Source organism: Stegodyphus dumicola, chromosome 2 (assembly GCF_044657685.1).
Source record: "Stegodyphus dumicola isolate Sdum_Otavi_A_Nest chromosome 2, ASM4465768v1".
Classification (NCBI taxonomy): Eukaryota; Metazoa; Arthropoda; class Arachnida; order Araneae; family Eresidae; genus Stegodyphus; species Stegodyphus dumicola.
The window spans coordinates 240,416,425-240,426,010 of record NC_140769.1 but is presented as its reverse complement, the minus strand read 5'-3'; the positions used below and the strand labels follow the sequence as shown (position 1 = coordinate 240,426,010).

The 9,586-nt window shown below is 37.9% G+C and overlaps 1 non-coding gene across 1 annotated transcript; it reads right to left on the bottom strand.

Annotated features, from left to right (window-relative positions):
* Positions 1-4,150: 4,150 nt before the first annotated feature.
* TRNAS-GGA (transfer RNA serine (anticodon GGA)) lies at positions 4,151-4,224 on the bottom strand. The gene has a single exon. It is a non-coding gene; the product is annotated as a tRNA-Ser (tRNA).
* Between the last annotated feature and the right edge of the window lie 5,362 nt (positions 4,225-9,586).

The window sequence follows — 9,586 nt, the reverse complement described above, 5'->3', positions numbered from 1 at the left end:
CAGTAAGTGTTCCTCAGTCCTATTTTAAGAAAATCACGCTCAATAGCCTTTTACAAGAATAGCAGAAAAGATGGGAAAGGGAAAGCACGGGGAGGAGAATCTACAAGTTCTATCCGAAAGTTACATGCTCAATTAATTAATACATACAGCGGAGCACAAACTCAATTCTACACTGACCATGGTCCCTTCCCACATTATCTTAAGAGATTCGGCAAACGAGCATCAGAATCGTGTGAATGTGGTGCGGTAGAGGATGCAGATCACTAAATCTTCAACTGCCCACAAACCGATAAACTGCATTTAAAAATGCCAAGCAGTAAATACTGGCCGCAACTAAGATAGAGGAAGCGATCAGGCTATGAACAGCAAGGTACTAGGAAATTCTCCCCCTCCCTTGAGAATTGTATCTTCGTAGCATAATTTTAATAGCAAATCAAAATACTACAACCACTGAAAATCAACACTAGAAAAATCACCCCGTAGAATAGTAACAAGAGCAAAACTATTGTAATGTAAGCCTATTACTATTCAGTTTGTATGTACTTGATAAAAATAATATTGTAAAACAGTTTAAAATGACATTGAAAATCCAGTCAATGTGTAAATGAATTACAAGTTTACTTTGATTATCTCAGTAAAAGTATTGTAAATACTTTTACTGAGATAGTGATAATGTTTAAATGTGCACATAGCTGTAATTTATGTAACTATCCCATGTAACTTGTACAAGACAATGCTTGTAATTAACATATTTCTATGCTTATACGTAGGTCTTGTATGCCCATGTAATATTTATATTTCTATTTTTACACGGAAGAAATATTCCTTTCTGCCGTGATGACTATTAACACTGTAAGACTTTTACAACAAAGTCAGGTCAGTGGTTATCTCAGGCGGCGCTCAGTGTATCGCGAGTAAGTGCATCGAGAGCGTGCATCGTTGAGGTATCGTCGAGTGCATCGCGAGTTGTAGAGTGGAGAGCCTCGAAAGTACGTTGAGTCCCGAGAACTACTAAACCGAGTCGGGAGCTGTACTCTAGAGCTTTGCCGTAAAGCTGTCTTCGCCGTTGTAGCCTAATAGCCTGAAGGCTGTGTTGCTGATTGTTTCAGAGTGTTTGTCGTAGTTTTTGGACGACTGTAAACGTGTTTTTAATAATACTGGCTAATAAATTATGTTTAGTTTCTTCATCAAGTGTTGGCATCAATCATTCCAAATCCATGAACCCGTACAAACGCAACAACATATTTCGTAAGGAAACTAAAATTGCGTAGCTCCGAATCTTAAATCACAGTACCCCCAGACATCCACAAACAGTAGTTTTAGGACTACTTTTCTATATCGTTTTAATAATAATTAATGCAATAAAATTAGAGCGTTACATGTGGTCTGGTAATGTTACTTTAGTTTTATAACAGTAGCAGACGTGAAGGAAGTTGTCGCTATGTCTGAGATAAACGAGTCTCAGGCATAGTCTTAGGAAGATTATAAAAACAACTTTATTGTTTAAACAGAGCATGAAACATAAGGTCACGACCTCGTGTTACTAAAACTGCAGCTTTTGGTGATAAAAGAAAGAGCAGTCAAACAGTCAATTTAAATTAAACGTTGAACAGTAGTCAAAGACTAGACAATTAAATGCTAACTGATTAAGCTGGCTCAATAAATTTAACGGAGCGTCAAATTAAAAGTGTCGGCGGCAAGAGGACCGCAAACCCAAATAATTACAAATGCTAGAGCTGGTAGAAACTAGCCGCAAATGCCAGAAACACACTCTCCCTCAAGATCCAAGAACATCAGCTTAAATACTCGAACATATAATTTACATTCTGGTAGGGAATTCGGAAAGAAGACGTTATAATAAGTTTGTATACGTTGAAGACGTTATAAAGATTGAAATCCTAATATCTGGTTAATAAATATAAGTAGTTACAACGTCGGTAAGAAGAGAAAATCCGCTGTTGCAGAAATCAATTGAAAGGTCTTTAAATACATCTGTAGTAACAATAAATAAAACAATAAACCAAGATTTATAACTGAAAAAAGCAAAAAAAAGTAATTTTCTCCAGCTTTTCCCGAGGCATGTGGCTCAACGCAGAACAATTTGTAGAACCCTATATGAAAACTACTAAAGAGGGGATAAATGGAAGTACATTGCGACCCTTGATGAAGCATGGGTTCAACTAAATGACTGCAGTAAAAAAAAGGTCTCTTTTTATTACCGAAAAAGTGGAGAAAATGAATACAAATTTGGCTCCATCAATGCAAGGAAAGCTTCAGAAATTTAATTTATGATAGTCGCAGGATTCTCTTACAGTGGAAGATCAAAGATGAGAATATAGAGACATTAGGTATATTTTTTTGGAAGCAGGAAAGATGAAAAATTAACAACGCCTTCTCCAAGAATTGAACCACGGAACTCTGGAATACCGGCCCAGTGTGAAGAACCACTACACTACGAAGGCACGCTAGGAAGGCAATAGAAATACCTTACATACTCTCCCTTTTAAAGTACGATTATGGTTTTTAGGGGACCTAGTCGCCAGATCCTGGGTGAGGAGAATGATCATACAACACCCTTTTACACTCATGTCCATAAATTAAGGATAATTCGGAGTCACGCGGAAATCGAACTCTAAAAAAATATATCTCCTGTAAAATAACTACACACATCTTCAAGAATCATATGCAAATTTCAGAAAGTAACCAGATGACACCGATGGTACGTCACAATGACAAGAGTGTAAGAGAGTGATATACTCGTATAAGGAATGCAGGCAAAGAAGTAAAATTGTTCGCAGACGCTTTATAAGCATTTCAGTGCAATAACCGAATAGTTATGACACAAAGGACACATTTGGAGGATTTTTTACGTGGTAGAATTATCGGCCGTCTGGAACGTGCGCGTACCTGGAAGTATCAGACGAACTTGGAATTGCCCAGAGTGTCCAGACTTTGGCAACGATTCCAAGATGATGGTAATGTGAGTAGACGTTACAGCACAGGTCGCCCCAGAGTTAAACGCCGAATGAGGACCGTTATTTGGCAATTACTCCCAAAAGAAACAGGCGGAGCACAGCCTCAGACCTGTCTCGTCAGCTCTCTTCAGCCACTGGTACGACAATTTCGAGGCAGACCATGTACAGACGCTTAGGGCAGAGTGGTCTATATGCTCGTAGACCCGTCAGATGCGTTCCACTTGCTGCAACTCACTGTCGCCTGCGCTTAGCCTGGAGTAGAGAGCATGCATTGTGGACACCGCAACAGTGGGCTTTTGTGATGTTTTCCGACGAGTCTAGGTTTAGCTTGCAGTCTGATTCTCGCCGGACTTTCATATGGAGAGCTCCAGGTACCCGTTACCACCTTGAAAACATCATTGAACGACACCGTTACGGTAGTGCAGGAACGCTCGTTTTGGGTGGAATTATTCTGGGTTCCAGAACTGACCTGCATGTTAAAATTGGAACCATGACAATCAAATCTATCGGGACGTCATTCTGGAACAACATGTACATTTGTTTCGGGGCGCCATGGGCGCACAATTTGTGTTTATGGAAGACAACGCCCGTCCTCACCGTGCAAACATCGTAAGCGAATGCCTTCAATCGGAGGATATCACCCGTATGGACAGGCCAGCATTCTCACCGGAGTTGAATCGGGTAGAGCAAGTGTGGGATATGCTTGGCCGAGGAATTCCAGCCCGTCGAACCTCCTCCCACATGTCTACCGGAACTTCGGAGAGCATTGCATTTTGAGTGGTGTAATATCACCCAAGATCAGATCGATAATTTGATACTCAGCATGCCTAGGCGTTGTACGGACTGTATTGCATCGTCTGGGAGACATACAATGTAATAACAATCGTACCAAAAATGTAATATTGGTTTTTTGTAAATAGGTTTTTTTTGTAATTTGCTCCAGGGAGACAAAATCGCTAATTTTTTTAATAATATCAAACATATAGCATCTTTTTTTGCTCTTTTCCTTTTGTTTAATAAATAAGCTTTACAAATAAGTCAAATTTGTTTTGATTCTAACTCTTCCTTTGCCTGATTTTGCATTATCCTTAATTTATGGACATGAGTGTAGTTCGGACGCCACTGTAGAGAGATTAGATTAATTGGAAAAGCCGAAAAAATGAAAAATGAGCAGCCGCCTTCGCCGAGAATCGAACCACAGACCTCTGGAATTCCGGTCCAGCGTGCAGAACCACTACACCACAAAGGCATGCTAGGAAGTCGGGAACTTTATAAGAAGTGTGGGAAAAAAGTGTTGAAAGGAATTCAACATACTATCGAGAGAAAGTTTTACTTTCGATAGGTACAGAACAAGATCCATTTCTTTATTCCAATGACTTTGAAAAAGAGAACCTTCATAAAAATAAAACAGCAAGTCATACTTCGAAAAGTACTACTACATTTCTTGAAAAAATGAAGACTGGTACAGTATTGCATTTTTACCTCCTTTTCAACGGATTCCTTTGAAGTCCTCAGATATTTCACGTATGAACTTTTGTGACATATGTTTGTGTTTTCTCCTTAAAATTCTTCCTAAGCGCAAATTGATCATGACTGCCGGACTCTGTAAAGTAATAGAAGAGAAATGGAAATCTGTACCCCAGGAATTTTTAAGAAAAGCCTTCTTATTAAGGAAATCACGATGCAGATTTAAGGGCTTGCGCTGAAAGTAGCAGGATTTAATTGTTTTTTAAAACTTTGTTCCCAATTCTGATAAATCGTCTCAATAGTTTTCAAAATATGCCCCTTCTCCATCAACATAGAGTTTCCAGCGACTCTGCTAATCACTGTAGGCTCCCTGGAACGCAGAAACTGGAATGCTCTTCAGCTCCCTCGTTACGGCCTCTTGAATGGCGGAGACTGAGCCGTGGTGCCTTTCTTTCATGACCCTTTTCCGTCTGGGAAAGAGGAAGAAGTCTGAAGGAGCGACATTTGGCCTGCAGGGTGGCTGAAGAAGCTGTGCGATGCCATGTTTGGTCGAGAAGTCTATGCCAGCAAAGGCGGTAGGTCTCAGCGCATTGTCGTGATGGAGCCTCTATGATCTAGAGATTGCTGGTGACTCTTTTTCTGACTCTTTCAAGTTTTTCCACGTAGAATGTAACATTCAAGTTTGACTAGGCTCTACAACTCTCTGGAAACCACTCCTTAGCAGTCAAAAATCATGATCAACATCTATTTCATATTCTACTTGCTATCTTCCCTCCCGAAACAATTTACGCCACTCAAAAGCACTTGATTGACAATCCCATTACTCCCATAGGCAGTCCTGATGAAGTCATGGGTCTTACTCGCAGGTTTACCCAGTTTGATCCAAAACTTCACAGTGTAACGCTGCTCTAATAAACGATACATTGTGAAGATGGCAAGGCACTTTAAAAGAAGTTCAGCTTAAACTCGATCTACCCTTCGCGAAGGTCTGGAGACAATTGGCGACGAGTGCTCTAGTAGTTAACCTTTTGAACACGGGCTGGCCATTATAGTGGCCATAGAGTCCTCTTTTTAAAAAGACGGGGTTGTCCACTTTAGTGGTCATGTCTTTTTCCCCAATTTTCCAGGCTGAAAAGTGGGGTGAAGTGTCAAATTTGACGTCCCTGGGGTTTTAACCACTTATCTCTTTCAAAGGTCTTCCTTTTGCGACATAGTTGCACCCCTCTGGGAATCCATTAAACTACACACAAGAATCTTTGTTGCAAATGGGAGGTGACTTCTTAAAGGGAGGAAAGCATTCGGTTCAGATTCCCTGTCCTTTGGTAGCTTTTACTGCTACCAAAGCCCCGGCCTCAAAAAGTTAATATCTTCCAAAACCCAACTAGAGCAGTAACAACTCCGCCTTCCTGTTTTGTCCGGAAATAATCAACCCTACTACTTCCCGGACAAACTCTGTATAGTGTAGAGAGAGATAATCAAATCATGCATTAAAGAAAGTACTCTCCACAATTAAATATTAATTAAATGGGGCCAAAGTCGTTCTAAAAATGTGTAAACACCTTCTGTATTTTACAGCATGCGTGGTGAAAATAAAGCAGAAGACGAGATTAATGTGTAATTAAGTTTGCGTTGCACAGTAAATTTACGACACTGCTACTAAACTGCACGTGAGTGAAAAAAAATTATTCCTTTGTTTATGAAAGTGCATTTCCTATCTTTTTTGAATGAAAGCTTTCAATTAGCAAAGGAGCAGTTTTTATGTGTGGAAAAGAAACAATATATAAATCTTCAAGAACATTTAAAAATCGTATGCTTTTAAAAGAGTGTGCAAAATCGTAATATGCTAAGTGATAAAATTTAAGAAATATGCATTTGAAAGAAAGAAGAAAGCATCGCTTTTATCGCTTTAAAATGGATTCAGAAAAAGTGAAACAAAGTTTCTGAAACTGTTATTTTATTTTGTTTATCTAGATTAGTTATGCGTTGTGTGTTCCGTGTCAGCTCAGAACTTTGCACTGAAGCATAAAGGTCAGAATTTTGTCGGAAATATAAACATTTTGTTGATTTCTATAACATGTGTTTTAAATAAAATGTTTAATAAATGTTTTAAATGTTAATAAAGTGCTGTTTTTTAAAATAAATACTTAAAATGTCCTGATTAAAATTAATAAACTTAGTGAGATGTCCCATCTGAAATCACATGAAGCGTAATAAACAGTCATATTTCTTGTGTGACTGCTTTTGACTTCTTTTCTCTGCAAAACTTTTCTCGGGTTTCATATTTTGAGGAGTGATTATAAAGTAGAAGTTGTTTTTAAATTTCCCATAGTTTAAGAAAACAACTTGCGCGAAGAATTCAGAGAATGTACTAATAATAATTTATTTTCAGATTATAAATTAATACTGCTAAACACTTTAAGGTTATAGAATCCATTAATGTTTTTTAAAGCAGGAGACATGAAATATGAGCAATACCCTCTCGAACCTGGACTTCTCGAATACGCGCCGAGTGTGATATCGTTGCACTACGAAAGCATGCTGGGAGGAGGGAGAAAATACTTTAGATATCCCCACTTTTATAAAGGGCGACTGGGGATTACGGGACCCAGTCGCCAGACTCTGGCGGTCACAAATTACCGTCCACACCTTTTAGTTCGGGCGCCATTTGTGATGCGAGAGACATGAAAAATTAGCAATGCCCTCGCCGGGACTTGAACTTGTACCTCTCGAATACGCGTTGAGTGTGCTACCGTTATACCACGAAGGCATGCTGGATGGAGGAAGAAAATAACTTATTAGGTGATATCTGCTCTTATGGCTCTTATCTGCTCTTATCTACCTCTTATCTGCTCTTATGGTGCTCTCTCGCCCCTTTCAAAAGGATAATATTGTTAATGAAATTAAGCATATATATTTAGAACTACGAAAGAAGTATATTTTGAATTTACATTGCATCAAAGCTCACGCTGGTCATTATCGGAATGAGAGAGCGGATGCTCTAGCGAAAGAAGCCTCCCTCGGGGTTGGGACCGAAAAGGTTTTTATTCAAGATTCGAAAAAGAAGACATGTACTATAATATATGACAAGCTTATTAAAGACTGGAATAATTTATGGGATCTCTCTGAAAGAAACAAAAACTATCTAAAATGTTTAAAAATTAGCAAAAAAATGGGAATTTTAGGAGATGCAGATGTTAATCAAATTCTCACTGCACATGGAAGGTTCCCTGCTTACTTAAAAAGGTTCCACCTTCAGGAAAATGATATATGTAAAGTTTGTAATAAATTCGGCAATTCAAAGCATTTCGTCGAGGACTGTTGCCTGACTGGAAGTGTGAGAGAAAAATATAAATTTGCGAAGTTTGAGGATTTATTTAGTAATTATAAATTGTTTAGAAAATTTGCAAGAGATATTATGCAAACTGTGAATGAGAATAAAAAGAATATTGGTATCGAGATATAACAAAGCAGAAAATCATATTGAAAACAGAAATAATTGACTTAACTTATGAATTTGGATAATATAAAGAAGATTTGAATAATAATAACTAATTGAAAGTAAAACTTATAAAGATTTTAAATTTCAGAAAAAAGACAGAATGGAAACGACGCATTTATATACTAATTCACCGAGAGTGTTTGAAATGTATGTATCTACTTTACGTTTTTTTTTTTTTTTTTTTTTTGTTTGTTATGCCTTTGTGGCTTGGCCTGTCCCCTCATAGCCATATGGCAGGTTTCGCCTGCTAGGTGGGCTGGGGGCTAGTGCTTAGAACTAACTAACTAACCTTATTATGTTATAACGTTGCGCGCCTCCAACTTGCACGCAACCAAGAGGTGACTGTGAAAACTTGTATAAAAGATAGAAGCTTGTGAAGGGTTTAAGTCCCTTTTTATTCAACGTAATAAATTACAATTGCGTTCTCTTGCGCTTACAGACGGTGCCAACTTGGCAGTCAAATAAAAATAATAACCTGAAAAGAAAATAAAGACAAGATTCTAACTACGAGGCTCTCTCAAATAACTAACTCACCGCGTTTTACAATACCGCTGCTAATTCAGCAGACTTGAAGCTCACTGGAACGATGACCACTACTTCCCGCCAAGCACATAGGCCGCAACGCGGGGTTCTTCAATTCTTGCTAACTACCTCCGCGCTCGCTAAGTAAGAATATCTCACACACCGAACTTGTTTCCTTCTATTTAAATCAGAATACTTCCGCTGATAATTTGAATCCTTGCGCGTTCTACTCAAATTTACATATTCTGGCATTGGCATTTCCAGGGGAAAGTAAGGCTTGACAGGATAGATAGTTTAATTTTAAAATAAATGTTAGTTAAAATAAATATAAACCCTACATTTGCCGCTGCCAGAATTTGGAAAACTTGGAAGCAGGTCCTACAAACGACCTGTTGTAAGTTTATCTAATTCTGAACTAACTGGCGAGAACCTCGTTTACACAAAAAAAATCTTATGTAACAATCATATATTAAAATTCTGTTACTCGTTACAAAGCTTTCTTCTTACAGCAACTTTTCCTGGACTTAATCAATCAATCTTGGTCTTTCCTTCCAGCATCTGGAAGGAACAAGTATCAGTATCTTTCTACATACATTATAATTTACACTTTCTTGACACAATAAATTTTTGTTTTTAACGATTCGTTTTTCTTAGTTATTGCTTACTTCACATTCATTCAATTTTTCAAGCATTAATTTAACTTTACCCTGGCTCTCCACCGTGTGTGGTGTCAAACGGGAATATTCGTGTTTTAGTCTTACAACACTTCTCCTAACCACCATGATTTGTTAGAATTCAACGACCAAATAGACACACCTTACTCGACATTCTACAACTCAATGAGCTACTTTAATATTCTTAAAAATTCAAATGTAGGTGGAGAACCCTACAAAACACATTCATTCTAAATTCCCCCTCATTCATCTTTAAACATGCAGGCTTTCGCTCTAAAGCATGACTTTATCTACAATTTACTACTTAAATTTTAACTTCATTGCTTTTAAGCATTCACTTTTAGCATCTACAATTTTATGCTTCTAGACTAAATTCTACTTTTACATAACCTTCAAGTATTTACATGCATTTACAAATTTTTAATACATATGCTTTTTACAATTTACCA